Here is a 10,197-nt window from a genome sequence, read left to right as displayed (position 1 = left end):
TTGGGTACTCTAAATTTAAAAAAAAAATTTTTTTTTTTAAATAAAAAAAATAAAGGAATACAAACACAAGGGTGAGAATTTTAAGCAACCATCTTTGGGGAGCCACAATATACTTTTAACTTAGAACCATAGAATTCCTACAGTGCAGAAGGAGGCCATTCGGCCCATCAAGTCTGAAAGAGCACCCTACCGAGGCCCACTCCCCTATCCCTGTAACCCCACCTAACCTACACCTCTTTGTACACTAATAGGCAATTTAGCATGACCAATCCACCTAACCTGCACATCTTTGGACTGTGGGAGGAAATCGGAGCACCCGGAGGAAACCCACACAGACACAGGAAGAACGTGCAAACTCCACACAGTCACCTAAGGCCTGTGAGGTCCCTGAAGCTGTGAGGCAGCAGTGCTAACCACTGCACCAGCGTGCCACCCCTATCAACCTGTAAAATCTTTCCAAAAGGCCGCCATTCCATGCGTGATACGGAGTGGCAACCTTCAATGTATAAGACCCTGACGACAGGCTAGCGACCTGTTCCAGGAAAAACGAGCTAAGAAAAGTTGAAAGTCTGCTTCACTGCACTGGGTAGAGAATCAACAGCCTGATATTAAGAGAAATCCCTCTCAGCATCTCTTCAAGGATGGGGAGCGACAAAGAAGGACATGAAATGATAGCCTTGAGCACTGGTATTTGAGATCGGGAGACACATCTAACACTAGCATTTATTTTAAGCACCAAAGCAAACTTTATAAAACAGCAGTCAGACAGACAGATAAATCCCAGTCATAACATTAAGTACAACTGTGGTAAGTTGAAACAACTGTTTATTTTCACATTTTAGGATTAAGGTATTATGTTCAGAGATTTTTACTCTGTGACATTAGGTAATTAACTAATGATTAATGACAAGTTGCAGAACAAAATGCTACAAGGTAATTTTAGTTCACTGAAGTATACCTTAGCTATAAAATCACCAGCATAACAGGTGATTTAAAAGAGAGGAAACACTGTTCATAGTGCATAGTATTCTCACAGGAAACTCTTATATTTAATTTCAACATTGATGTGATCCCAGAGAATGGCAGGAAAGCAGCAAACTCTGCAAGCATGCATTCAGGATGTCCATGATTGCAAAGCAGGCAAATAGGAGGGTGAAGAGAGTCAAATTTGATCTGGAGAAAAAAGAAAAGATCATAAACAGTGCAGGATGAGTCAATTCGGCCCAACAAGTCTGCACCAGACCTTGGAAAGAGCACCCTACTTAAGCCCACTCCTCCATCCTTTCCCCGTAACCTAGTAACCCCACCTAACCTTTTGGACACGAAGGGACAATTTAGCATGGCCCATCCACCTAACCTGCACATCTTTGAACTGTGGGAGGAAGCTGGAGCATCCAGAGGAAACCCATGCAGACACGGAGAGAAAGTACAAACTCCACACAGCCAGTCACCCGAGTCCGGAATTGAACCCGGGTCCCTGGAGCTGTGAGGCAGCAGCGCTAACCACTGTGCCACTGTGCCGCCAGTGGGAGATTTATTTTATTTATTTTTTTAATTTAGAGTAGCCAATTATTTTTCTTTTACAATTAATGGGCAATTTAGCGTGGCCAATCCACCTAACCAACACAACTTTGGGTTGTGGGGTTGAAACCCACGCAGACACGGAGAGAATGTGCAAACTCCACACAGACAGTGACCCAGGGCCAGGATTCGAACCCGGGTCCTCAGCGCCGCTGTCCCAGTGCTAACCACTGCGCCAGATTTATAAGGAGAAGCAATGTTCATCTCCAAGGTCAGTGGTAACCTACTGAAACAAGATTGTTGACAGCCTCTGCAAAAGCCGTTGTTATCTGTAAAATATATTTCAGCCCATGTGTAGGTATTTGGAGTAAAGTAAACCTGGCAGGACCCAGTCACTGGCCTAAAATTGCACAAGCAAGAAACTGAGTCTCTTAACAAGTATTAGTGCAACATTCCAACCTCAATTCCATGGATTTCAGAGTGGAGATGGTTCAAAGTAAGTTTACAGAGAATATAGTGATGCTGTCTGGCACTCCAAGACACACCCTGGAAACCACCGTTGCAGTATGTTTGGATTGGGGGGGGGGGGGGGGGGGGGGGGCGGTACCAAAGGGAAAAAAAAGTTCACAACTGAGTTAACAACATTGCTACAAATCTTACATTAAATGCACACGTAAACTGCAATCATGCCCAACTATTTTATCCAGACAGGTTTGTGGTGGAGAATTGTGCCAATGAGAATGCCACACAGAAACACTTCATGGAGGGCTAACTGGCATATTGAGGGTCTAATCGAACACAATTAATTACAACTGATTCCAACCGAGGCCCGTTTCTTGCACCAGTCCAAAACCTGACCAGAAACCCAAATCAGGTGCTTACTGATTTGAAGGTCTATTTTAGTGAGCTGTACACACAAACCATTGTATGGGTTTACTATTCCAACTGTCAATCTGCCCAACTCCACTTCAGCTCTGAACTCACATATAGTTCGACCTTAACAAAGCTTATGACGTTATGAACTTTCCACACAAGGAGGAGGTTGATTTGATCTTAGTTTCAGACTAGTTCGGCACAACATCATGGGCCGAAGGGCCTGTACTGTGATGTACAGTTCTATGTTCTATGTTCTAAGTGTCCCTTGTTACCTGTATATGCACAACAAACTCCAGCTTTGGTCTCCAGAGCATTTCCAACTCACTGGTTCCATGTCAGCAGTTTTGCATGCAATCTGAAATGCAACCACTGGAAAGACAGCAAAATACAAGGAAACAAATGATTAAGAATGCACATCAATCAGAGCAATTGTTCAATCACTAACATTTACATGTGCTGCTAACCATAAGAATCTTCTGCATTATTCTTGTGTTGGTTATATTGAGGCCTGACTGTGTCATGTTGTAGGTAATACTAATAAGGAAGTGAAGTGTGAGTCATGGACTAGTTGGTTTTAATAGCAGCAGTAGGCAGGAAATGCACAAATGCATAAGACGCTATTTTTAAAAAAAAATTTAGATTACCCGATTATTTTTTCCAATTAAGGGGCAATTTAGCGTGCCCAGTCCACCTACTCTGCACATTTTTGGGTTGCGGGGGCGAAACCCACGCAGACACGGGGAGAATGTGCAAACTCCACACGGACAGTGACCTAGAGCCGGGATCGAACCTGGGACCTCAATGCCGTGAGGCAGCTGTGCTAGCCACTGCGCCACCTTGCTGCCCTACAAGACGCTATTGAGATACTTTCGAAAACCGTAGAGCCCATAAGGATGGTCAACATCATCTAAGACTCTGCTGGAATTCTTTGACAAACAGCAGACAAAGTACATCAATGACTTGGATTTTCAAAATAGGTTCTTGCCTGCATGAATGAATTGAAACCAAATTAATGATGCTCCATATTGAAAAGGATGAAGATCTCTCCACTTAAAGCCTCTGCCATTAATTAGCTGCTATAGAATAAATATGCCTAAGGCAAGCACCAAACCAGATCAGCATCTCGCCAGCACTGAGCAACTGACTGGATTCATTATGAATCATGTTCACAACAACTCTCATTACTCTTTTCATGCACTCTGCAATGTGGGCACTGAGTCCATCTCAGGTGCTTCATTTTTGATGGGATAGCAGATCAGAGATAATAGTTTCCAGTTTACATATTTTAAGAGATGTCCATGGAACTAATAGCTAAGCTCTTCCTCCCCAGTGCCCCTTCCAACCACCTTGTCCAGTTTTCTCTACTACCTCATACTGGCTACGGCTTAGCTTAGTTGGCTAGACAGCTGGATTTATGATGCAAAGTGAGGCCAGCAGTGTGGGATATTCATGAAGGCCCTGCCTTACAAGTTTGGGAGCACTGATAACGGCACCTCTTCCGTTCTTGCCGGCCCAATACTCCTCAAGTCAGGTGGTGGTGGCTGCTCTGAGAATCTGGGGGCAGTGGAGGAGATATAAGAGAGTGGAGGGAGCATCGGTTTGGACCCCGATTTATAATAACCATCGGTTTGTACCGGGTAGGCTGGATGGTGGGTTCTGGAGATGGAAAAGGCCAGGGCATGAATTAGGAAGATGGGGGATCTATTTATAGATGGGAGGTTCCCCAGCTTGAAAGCCTTGGAGGATAAATTTGAATTGCCAGCAGGAAATGAGTTTAGGTATCTGCAGGAACGAGACTTCTTGAGAAGGCAGGTTTCGGCATTCCCGCTGCTGCCGCCATGGGGGATACATGACCGAGTGGTCTCCAGTACCTGTGTGGGAGAGGGGAAGGTATCAGATATCTACCAGGAACCTTTGGAATCAGAGGAAACTTCAGTGGAGGAGCTCAAGGGCAAGTGGGAAGACGAGCTAGGGGGAGAGATAGAGGCGGGTCTGTGGGCGGATGCCCTAAGCAGGGTTAATACATCCACATCATGTGCCAGGCTTAGCCTGATACATTTCAAGGTAGTCCACCGTGCACACGTGACGGTGGCCTGGATGAGCAGATTTTTTGGGGTAGAGGACAGGTGTGCGAGGTGCGCGGGAAGCCCAGCAAATCATGTCCACATATTTTGGGCATGCCCGAAGCTTAGAAGGTTCTGGCAGGGTTTCGCGAAGGTGATGTCCACGATACTAAAAACACGGGTGGTGCCGAGTCCAGAGGTGGCGACCTTTGGAGTGTCGGAAGAGTCAGGAGTTCAGGGGGCGAAAGAGGCCGACGTCTTGGCCTTTGCCTCCCTGGTAGCCCGGGGACGGATCTTATTAAAGTGGAGGGACTCGAAGCCCTCGAGTGTAGACACCAGGTTAGTGACATGGCTGGGTTTCTCAGTCTCGAGAAAATAAAGTTCACCTTAAGAGGGTCAATGTTAGGGTTCATCCGGAGGTGGCAGCCATTCATCGACTTTCTCGGGGAAAATTAAAAGGTCGGCAGAAGCAGAATGCCAAAGGGTGAAAGCGGGGGTTTGGGGGGGGGGGGGGGGGGTGGCCAGACTGTTGTTTTATGGTTGGGGTGTGTGAACATTGTGATGGGGTGCAAATATTTATTTTTTTTTTTTTTTTTTTTTTTTTTTTTTATAAATTTAGATTACCCAATTATTTTTTCCAATTAAGGGGCAATTTAGTGTGGCCAATCCACCTAGTCTGTACATTTTTGGGTTGTGGGGGCGAAACCCACGCAGACACGGGGAGAATGTACAAACTCCACACAGACAGTGACCCAGAGCCGGGATCGAACCTGGGACCTCAGCGCCGTGAGGCGGTTGTGCTAACCACTAGGCCACCGTGCTGCCCCTGGTGCAAATATTTATTGTACAATGTTTATGTTGTGCTATTATTATTATAAAAATTGCAACTACCCTAATAAAAATATATTTTTTTTTTAAAATGAAGGCCTTCTCAACCTTTCCCCTTGTCTGAGGTGTGGTGATCCCCAGGTTAAATCACCACAAGTCAGCTCTCCCCCCTCAAAGGGAAAAGCAGCCTATGGTCACCTGGGGCTATGGTGACTTTACCTTTGTAATACTGGCTACAATTCTATTGGTACTGGCAGCCCTCCATTGTCTGTTGGTCATGTGGTTGCCTCATCTTATGTGAATCTAGATACTGACTTCTGGTAGGCTCTTGAATCAATGGGAGCATCACAGTTGATCTCAATTCTCCCTTTTCCAACTGGGATCTCTAAATAGCATTCAGGAATGGAAATTTGGACTTATTTCTCAATACCTCAGATCAGGGGTGCTAACATTAATTGTAGTCATTTAAAAAAAAACTTAGAGCACCCAATTCATTTTCTCCAATTAAAGGGCAATTTAATGTGGTCAACCCACTGAGCCTGCACATCTTTGGGTTGTGGTGGCGAAACCCACGTAAACATGGGGAGAATGTGCAAACTCCACACGGACAGTGATCCAGAGCTGGCATCAAACCTGGGACCTCGGCGCCGTGAGGCAACAGTACTACTCACTGCGCCACAGTGCTGTCCCCAGATGCCACCCTTCTGATGGGAGAGCACAAGGCTAACCCAGTGAGGAGACCCACAGTAGACCCCATGGGGGACACAGGATAGGGACCACAGAGTCTCTCACTAAAACCGGTTGCAGCAGCCATGCACTCTGTTGACAAGGATGGGTAACGAGGATAGAAGCCACCTACATAACAGGCCGGGTGCCAGTCAACGATCGGGATAGTGAGGCAGTGTGGACTACCTTATCTCATAGGGGACAGAGGAATGGTGAGGGTGGCATAGCAGGACAACTCAGGGTGACCATGTAACCTGGTGGCATTGGATGGTCACAGGAATCCTCATTTTGCTGACATTCTCAACGCGATTTAATGGCCACGTTGTGTTTAACCAAGAGGGCGATGAGGCCGTTAAGTCACGAGAGAGGCCAAGAATAAGAATGACGCCAGACGCCAATCGGTTTGCGTTCTAGTCGGCCTGCTCAGCTTGGATGAATCAGGAATCCGCCGTAGTTTGGCGACAAACCAATAATCACCACTTAAGGCCAATCTCCACAAAATAAACGAGAGAGATCCCGTATCTAATGGTCTCCGTGATCTAACAACCTCCCCAGCAAGTGGTCACGCTGGCGCCGATTAGCACACACTTTTTAAAAACGAGAATCTGGCAAGGGCTGCTGTGGGGACCCGAGGAGGTGAGTAGCCTCATCCCCCAAAGGCAAAGAGTCCGGGATGCTGCCTCGGTGCCCGGAGGGAATGGGGGAGCCCCCAAAGGGCCAATCTTGGTCGGGATGCCCGCCATGGTGGGGGGGGGGGGGGGGGGCATTTGAAATGCCGGGGTGCTGGCCGCCATTGGGTTGGGGAGCAGAGGGGGGGTGGAAATGGGTGTCTCAGCAGCTATGGGTCTGCCATGCCAACCCATGGATCGTGTATTCCCATTCCGGGGGCAACCCAGCTCCGACCCGTCAGCCCCACCAACCATCTGTAACTCCCACTGACTGCAGCGGCATCTGGTCGCGCAGCCAATTCTATTGCTAATAGGAAATTGGCTATAGTAGCTCAGCGAGCACTTCAGACCTCTCAAGTGGATTCCTGTGGGGACGCATGCCATGTAGCATGTGGGAGTTATTGCCTAGCATCCTAATCAGACTGTGATGCCTCGACACTGTGCCTGCACACTGCCGGAGGCAACACCACGGATGCAGCAGCCAACTTCCAAACACCCAAAGGTTGGGCCCCAGCACCAGGGCATTTTGGCGACCAGAGATTGGGTGTGTGCATCAGGGAGGGGACCAGCCCCCGGTCCAGGTAACGCTTTGTGCAGGTGTCTGGGGTACAGGATGTGAGGCCCGGTGAGCAGGGACCCCACAAAAGTTCCTCTCGTGGTGCTGCTGACCAAATGGCCAGACGCTGGAGGAGGTGGCAGCAGCAGCGTCGACAGAGGCTTGAGGCGGCGGCCCAGGTAGGGCCCTGTTCCTCATAGGGGTCGAGATCTCTGATGCCCGGAACACTGCTGCCCGTCTGTGCCCTCTCCCATCTGTTGTGGGCCAACTACTCCTGCGGCGACACAGAGGGGGCATCGTGAGCCGCATGCATTGTTCATCACAAGGGTAGAGTTTGGTGTGGGGGGGGCGGGAGGAGATGGGGCGTATGTGGAGGGAATGGGGATAATGGGGGGGGTGTATGTGGGGTGGAATAGGGAGTAGTGGGGGGTGGGGACAGTGGGGAGTATGGGGGAAATGGGGAGTATGGCAGGCAGCGTGGGGGGCACTGTTGGACATGGGTGCGCTAGGACACAGAGCCCTGCTGGGCGAGGGCTGGTGCCAGGGGCATGCTTGTGGGGTCGGGGGGCCGGGGGTGGCCGTCAACCTTTTTAAAAACATTTTTTCCCAATTAAGGGCAATTTAGTGTGGCCAATCCACCTACCCTGCACATCTTTGGGTTGTGGGGGTGAGATCCACGCAGACACGATAAGAATGTTCTAACTCCACACGGACAGTGACCCAGGGCCAAGAACAAACTCGGGTCTTCGATGCTGTGAGGCAGCAGTGCTAACCACTGCGCCACCACGCCACCCATGTCATTAATCTTCATACAGAAGTGGGTGCCAGTCCTCCTGGTGGGGCTCCCAGAGTTGACAACCACTGCCACTTCTTCCCAGGCGGCACAACCCTCGGTGGAACAGGGCATCCTGTCTGGCCTCAACCTGTCCATATTGGCATCACCGAACCATGGAACTGATCTTCTCGGTAGCATGGCAGCGAGCTGTGTGGGGTTGGCTGACATGGTACGGTGTAAGTGCTGCTCTCCCTTGTTAGCGGGGGGCCATTTTATTCTTGGGGACACAGAAAGGGCATATTGAAACACTGGGACACAAGTTTGATGAAGGGTTTGCAGCTGGTGGCATGTGGTGTGCAAGGCTCCTAGCCAAGGAAGACAGTACACGGGTAGGGGGCTCATGGAAGGTGGGCTGTTGTTGGTCTCGAGGGGATTGGGGGATGTGTGAAGGGTCAGGGTCAGAGTGATAGCAAGGGCACAGATTTGGTTACTCACCTGAGCTGCTCAAAGGTGTTTTGTCACCTTTTTGCACGCCGTTCCTCTTGGTCACGCCGGCAGCATCGATGGCCTCTGCCACCTCATCCCAAGCGTGATTGAGGAGAGCGGGCGTGGTCTCCGGCCCATCCTCTCCTCGACGGCATAGAGCAGACTATGAATTTCAGCAACCAGAAAGCTGGAATGAGCGAATGGTGTGAGTGGAGTGCTTAAAAGCTGCTCCGGCTTGTCAGGCTCTAAGGGCTAAATCCCGACCCCAGCAAATCAGATGCCAATGGGGCCGCACAGGCTGCATGTTGCCCAGGTCCATGTTGTGCTGGTCCATTTGTGTGTCCTGAATAGACCACCACCGACGCTCCCAGCGGCGGTGCGCATTTATAACGATCCTCCACCAGCAGGAGAACTTTGTCTCCAAAGAGAGAATCCCGCCCATCATCTTTAACATAGCAGAATCCTCCAAGGTGGTGCACAAGAGCTCATTGGACATAATTTAACACTCAGCCACTTAAAGAGATATTAGAACACACCGAAAACTTAGTCAATGCAGCACATTTTAAGGATTGATTTAAAGGAGCAGAAAGAGGTGGAGAGGTTTGGGGTGGGAATCTCAGAGTGTAGCGTCTACATTGCTGAAGGCAGGGTCAGCAATGGTGGAGCAATGAAAATTGGGGTTGTTCATGAATTGAAGGAGTTGGTGCAGTGATCTCAGAGGATTGTAGGGCTGAAGGAGATTACAGAGAGATGGAGAGATAACAGGTATTTTTTTTAAACATAAATTTAGTGTACCCAATTCATTTTTTCGAAATAGGGGGCAATTTAGCGTGGCCAATCCACCTAGCCTGCACATCTTTGGGTTGTGGGGGCGAAACCCACACGAACATGGGGAGAATGTGCAGACTCCACACGGATAGTGACCCAGAGCCGGAATCGAACCTGGGACCTCGGCACTGTGAGGCAGAGGGCTAACCCACTGCGCCATCGTGCTGCCCTGAGGTAACAGGTATTGAGGGATTTGAACATAATGGGCTAGATTTTCACGAAGTCAGGAATATTGGGCTGAGACCCACTATGGAGATTCTAGACCCCATTCCTGAATTTTCTGATTTTGAATATTGCCTTTTAAGCGCGCAGGCTGGTTTGGGTCCTGAGCCTGTATCCTGGCTCCATTACGGGGATAGTCATCTCCTAGCCTGTACAATCTTCATGGAGTCATGGTTCACAGCATCTCAGAGGTGTGTGAACCATAATCTATATGAGTGGTCCCTATGAAAGGTAAGTTGAACAGATCCTCCTCAAGCTCCTATGCCTATGGGTGCTCCCTACCTATCCCCTATGGTTGGACATGGCTCATGAAGCTGGTCACTTTGGCTACTGTGCACGCTGGAGAAGGAATAGTGCCTGCAGGCATTTGAGACTTTCTTGACCAGTGAACACCTCAGGGTGTGTAATGAGCATTGATAATAACATTAACATTTAAGTTTATAAATGTTTTTTTTATGACTTAGTTTCTTAATAGTCACGTCCCTCTAACTAAAATCAGGGCGCTTCTGTTTGATAACACTGAGGCAATCCAGTGTCTCATGATTGGAACTATGATGTTGTTGCTATTACAGAGACTTGATTGAAGGAAGGACAGGATTGGCAGCTAAATGTTCCAGGATTTGGATGCTTCAGGCGAGCCAGAGGGGA

At 48.7% G+C, this 10,197-nt stretch overlaps 1 long non-coding RNA gene across 2 annotated transcripts; it reads right to left on the bottom strand.

The window, feature by feature from the left end:
- Positions 1 to 808: 808 nt before the first annotated feature.
- LOC119978983 lies at positions 809 to 8,666 on the bottom strand. 2 transcript variants are annotated; one of them, XR_005463613.1, is made up of 3 exons: positions 8,509 to 8,666; positions 2,670 to 2,766; positions 809 to 1,173 (listed from the first exon to the last, which is right to left on the bottom strand). It is a non-coding gene; the product is annotated as an uncharacterized LOC119978983 (long non-coding RNA). The 2 variants fall into 2 exon arrangements; XR_005463614.1 differs by lacking the exon at positions 8,509 to 8,666 and adding an exon at positions 2,862 to 2,925.
- Between the last annotated feature and the right edge of the window lie 1,531 nt (positions 8,667 to 10,197).

This window comes from Scyliorhinus canicula, chromosome 15 (genome assembly GCF_902713615.1).
Source record: "Scyliorhinus canicula chromosome 15, sScyCan1.1, whole genome shotgun sequence".
NCBI classification, from domain to species: domain Eukaryota; kingdom Metazoa; phylum Chordata; class Chondrichthyes; order Carcharhiniformes; family Scyliorhinidae; genus Scyliorhinus; species Scyliorhinus canicula.
This window is presented reverse-complemented; position numbering and strand designations above follow the sequence as displayed.